This window comes from Glycine soja, unplaced genomic scaffold, assembly GCF_004193775.1.
Source record: "Glycine soja cultivar W05 unplaced genomic scaffold, ASM419377v2 tig00000322_1_pilon_302646_319394, whole genome shotgun sequence".
Lineage (NCBI taxonomy): Eukaryota > Viridiplantae > Streptophyta > Magnoliopsida > Fabales > Fabaceae > Glycine > Glycine soja.
Window position 1 is genome coordinate 11,300 of NW_021143583.1, and position 5,462 is coordinate 16,761.

The window sequence follows — 5,462 nt, forward strand, 5'->3', positions numbered from 1 at the left end:
ATATTTATTTTAAAAATATTACAAAAATAATTTCTTGATGAACATATTGGAGGTTTAAGAACAATTAAACCCTCAAGCATTTAATTAAGTCACTAAGTGATTAACCTTTTCAAATCATGTATTGAACAACTAAGTGGATCAAAATTGGAAATATACCAATAACTAACTTTTTACTTTCCCTATACAAAATTAATTGCCCTGCCTGCCTTTAGTTCAAGGTGTATTACCATCTCGTTTCATCAAAACCAGTCCCACACACCCACTGAATCGTTTTAAGGAGTCAGCCCCTAATACAGGACAGGGTGTGCAGAATTTTCAATTAATTAGATTGGTTTTGCAATTTCACTTCAACAAGATAATAATTGAATGAATCCATGCAAGTACCGAAACAATAAAATTATAAAATGAATGAACAATAGTATGTGCCCATAATATAAACAAGGCCAAATACATATGCTGAGAGAATACGCATTCACTTTATGATATGTTCCAAATTGAAACAATAATTATGTGCCCATAAAGATCCAAAATCACCTTTTGATGGCAGCAATAAACTATTCCCCTCTTGATAAAACACTAGCTGGAGTCTATCTGGTCACAAAAAAATTGGACTATACTCAACAAATTTTGATTGCTTCATTTATGTCAATTAATCACAAGGACTTAAGATATTCACCGTACAATTTGAATCGAATCACCACATTAACTGAGGGGTGATTAATTAAAACAACCAAACTTGAAAATTAATAACATGGTCTCTAATTTGTCAAGTCTTGGTCAGTGAGGCTGCCCCATCCTCAAGGCTAGATATGCCACAACTCTGTATCCAATCAACATTACAGTCAATGCAGCCACATCTCCCCACATAGTATCCTCAAGCTCCAAACACTTTATGGCAGGAAAATCTCTTACCCTACAATGCAACCCTTGTCCACACTCGTATACCTCATTTACTGAATACTGGACTCCTACTAGTAGTTTATAGCAGTAGTGGCTGAAAGAAATGTACTTCAACCAAGCTATAAAAGCCGGCATTTGCTGAATGTAGTATCCACCAGCCAAGAGAAATACCAGCATGGTCACTGAAGCTAGTGATGTGGCCTGCTTCACATCCATGAGAATGGCCCCAAGTGCTAGGCCTATGCCTTGAGAGACTAGAACATTGAAAAGCATGATCAAGAGTGTTAGCACAAATGTGACCAATGAAGGATTGAGACCACCCATCCAATAGGAGATAGTTACAAAGATGGTAGGAAGCACTAGCTCCATTGGTAAATCTCCCACCATCCTAGCAGCATAGTATGAGGAGAGTTTGTACATCCCTGATGATCTTTCTTTTATTAGCATTGGCCTCTCCAGAGGGAAGGCAAAGATGGCATTGAAGAGAGGGAAGAATCCCCAGAAGATGGAGAAGAAGAAAAGGAGTCCAACCTGTTACAAATGTCATGTTGTTAATAAGTACTACTACTCAAGAATTAAAATACCACTTTTTATTGAGTGTTTTTTTCCCATCATAATTGGGGCCTTTGGCTCCCCGGTGGAATCTCGAGATATCCCCATAAGTTTCGGTTTTTTGAGTCGGTTATGAGACTAATCCTTGAGTTGAAACTTAGTCATACTTAAAATTTTTCGTCCCTCTCTAAAAATGTATTTTGCGAGATCTTGTCCCACAAATTTAGCATGTGTTGTCAATTAAACTATACCCATTGGATTTTTATTGAATGTTTTAATGCAAATTAACTAGGAATTGAGTATATAGCACAAGAAAAATGGCAAGTATCTTTTACAAGTAGTCATGTACCTATGAATTTTCATCCGAAAATCATAATATAGGTTCATAATATAAATACCTGATCTTGTACATGTGAAGGATCAGAGTGCCACCACAGAAGTCCTGAGAGAATGGATACAGACAAGACTTGGAAAATCCTTAAGCCAGAAAAAGATTCATGCCTCCTCTCTTGTAAACCCCTCTTAAGAAGCACCCTGAATTGCTCCCACCAGCTAGAGGTCCAATGGTTATCACAGCCTATATATCAGGCATAAATAATAGTGTCATTTAGCCATGGTGTTGTGCATAACTAATTAACACTGTTCAACATCAATATTCAATAGAGCAAGAAAACTTCACTTACGTCTAGGTGTTCCTGATATAAGAGCTGACGGATCAGTATTGTTTTGGTGAATGTCTTCTTTAAGAGCAGGATATAAGTTCTTCTTAAAAGATGACATTAGGGATTGTTTGACTGAAGCTTGATCCTCATGGTGGTCTATCTGATCATCATGTTTGACATCAGCAACTACCCCTGCCAAACCACAGAATCTAATGTATTAGAAGGCTCTCTAGTATGGTTTCTCAACAAATTGAATGCAAATCCACTAGTGTTTTTTAGACTCAAGTGACCAAATTTAACAACACGTGATCCAAGGATAAATTATCAACCATGATTGAAGATGCTTCCACCACCCGGCAACCACTATTTCTGTGCTTCAATTCAAATATCTTGTGCAATTATAGGGAATTCAATTTAATTTCTCATCAAATTTTAGAATTAAAGTAGAATGGACTTCTAACTGTCGTAGCATGGCCAATAACACACTGGCTAAAGACTCCATTGTTGTTATGCTGTAACTGTTGATTAAATTGAAGGAAAATTGCGCTGCCATAAAGAACTTTTTACCTTCACAATAAGAAAAAGTACCCCAGTAGTAAGGGTGAGAGCAAATGTAATGACGCTGAATTCAAAGAAAACAAATACTGAAAAGAGAGGAAAAACAAGCACTTATAATTGGAGAAAAAATAAAAAATCTTTTATAAACATTTAGGATGTCTCGTAAGAACTTGTGATACATGGAAATATATGCAAAAAGATTTCAAGGTAAATCAAAGGTAATAATAAACAAAAAGCAGTTCTAATTTATTCCAAATCACATCTGTATGTCTATATCTTTTTCAAAACTTTATCTGTCGACCATGAGAATCGGACCATTCCAAACACCTTTAACATTTATTACATAAAGTGTTCGTTTGCTTTTAGATATTTTTTACATAAAGTTTGTTCTCTCTGTACTCTGTAGATCTATGCCAACACAAAAGAAGACTCACATGTTGCGAAATTGGTCCAAGGGGGGATGAATATCTTTCGTTATGTTGTGTTGTGTCTTATCAATTTACTGCTTCTAATGACCCATTATTATTAGCAGATGTTGCCGCCTTGAGAACAAGGTTCATGGGTTCAGAGATAAAATCCCCAAGCTTTATTATTTACGCACCTCCATTATTTAAAATTTGAAAACGAACCATCACCTACCCAATTAACGACAAGTGTTAAAATCAAAATAGTCAATCTTGTTTCTTGAAGTTGACATGCACAAACTCCCAAACTTTCCTTTCTCATCACAGAAATAAAAATAGCAACCATTAAGGTTTCAAAAGTCATGAAGACATGTTTAGTGCCCCATTGACAAACTTACAAAATAAATTCCCCTCACCATATATCATTAAAACTTGTGGCTAACATTAATTTAAAGATACACTTCTCATTAGTACTATATATTAAAATTTCTTTAAACATATATTCTAATTCTTTTTTAGCTCTAACCCATGCCTAAGATTGATCTAATAGTAAAGATTTAAATAATTTATACACTAAAATCATGAATAACCTTCAAACATTAATTCTATCAAAAATCAATTTTATCAAACTTTAAAAGAAATGAGCCCTTAATTTGGTGACACTAGTTAGTACGTACCATTAGCAAGGTCAAGAAGGAAATCTGCTGGGTTCATGAAGTTGAAAGCTGGGACATATCCGACGGATCCGAGATAGTCCATGACCCGACCCGCCTGCCCGCTATAAATTGGGTACCCATCCGACAACACGACCACCTTATCAAACATCCTATACAACCGGCTGGAGGGCTGGTGGATGGTGGTGACGACGGTTCGACCCGCCAAGGCGAGCCCGGCGGAGCACCGACACAATAAGTTGGGCCGTGGTGGAGTCCAAGCCCGAGGTGGGGCTCATCAACAAACAACAACTCGGGTTGACCAACATCTCCTGCCCGATACTGGACCCGTTTCCGTTCCCCCACCCGAAATGCCACGGAACAGAGCCATGCACCCTCCAACGGGACTATTAACGACACCGGTGTTAGCCCTAGCTCCGTGATCACACATCTACGCGGGTGCTCCTTCTTCTCTTCTCTGCTCAAACTCTTCGGAAGCCTCAACAGCGCTGCGTAGGTTAGGGTTTCCAACACTGTGAGGTGAGGGTAGAGAACGTCCTCTTGGGGGAACGAACCCTACCTTGCGTTTCACGAAGGTGGGGTCGGTGTGGCCGTTGTAGGTTATGGTGCCGGAGACTTTTCCGGCGAGTCTTCCGGCCAGGGCGGTTAAGAGGGTCGTCTTGCCGCTGCCGGAGGGACCCAGCATTGCCGTTAGCTCGCCGGGGTTCGCTACTCCAGTCACTCCGGTGAGGACTTTTCTTCTTAGCTTTGATTCTTTACGTAAGACGCAACCCTTCTTCTTTTGGCTTTCGAAGGTTATAGTGTAGGATACGTCTTCAAACTATACCACAAAAAGATACACCAATACAAATAATAAGTAGAGAATAACTTGTTTTTACAACAATCTTTATATCATATGATGCTCTCATCACACTAACTTAGTTAATTTGGGGCCTGATTGGATACAAGTGAAAAAGTACTTTTGAGAGTTTTGTTTTACGGAAAATATGTAACTTTTTTCGGTAGAGTAGCTCTCAAGAACACTACTAACCTTATATCCAAATTTCCAAACAGGCTATTGGTGCCGTCGCATGATAAACTAGAAAAAATGTCACATAAAATGAAATATGAAATAAAATAAATGTAACAATTTTATAATTATATATGGATGAAAATAGCTAGATAGTAAAAATAAAATTATTTTGCGAATCTAAACCGGTGGTTATATATTAATTATAAGGAGATGAGAGACGATTTATAAGTACTTTGAGGGTAATGGGGCGTAAGGATTGGTGAAGAACGGAAAATCTTGATGGTGGTGGTGGTGTTGTTGGCTGAGTCTGTTGCTGCGGAGGAATGCCATTATCATCCAATTCTAAACTTGGTTTGATTTTGTTAGTGTTTGAACCCTCTGATTCATGGTGGACCGAGCTGGTCTCTTGTCGGGTTGTGATGGCTGGAATGTTTGTTGCAATAGTTGTTTCTTGCTCAGGGGGCATCATCTCAGAGAGTAGTTATCCACTCAGATATTAACCAGAAAGTACTAATGACAAAGAAGAGTTATTAATTATTAAGAGTACTACTAACTATGGTGTGTGTATGAAGATGAAGGAGGTAGGAGTAGAACTAAACCAGAAGGAATTAAGAGCAAGGTAGAGAGAGAGAGTCACATGAGAGAACAGGTGTATAAAGTGAGGAAGGCACGAGAAGCACACAAGGATGTGAATGTGACT

At 38.2% G+C, this 5,462-nt stretch overlaps 1 pseudogene across 1 annotated transcript; it reads right to left on the reverse strand.

Annotated features, from left to right (window-relative positions):
• Positions 1 to 409: 409 nt before the first annotated feature.
• LOC114404128 lies at positions 410 to 5,454 on the reverse strand (annotated as a pseudogene). Its single transcript, XR_003664825.1, has 5 exons — positions 4,995 to 5,454; positions 3,754 to 4,570; positions 2,136 to 2,306; positions 1,851 to 2,029; positions 410 to 1,431 (listed from the first exon to the last, which is right to left on the reverse strand). The product of XR_003664825.1 is annotated as an ABC transporter G family member 21-like (transcript).
• Between the last annotated feature and the right edge of the window lie 8 nt (positions 5,455 to 5,462).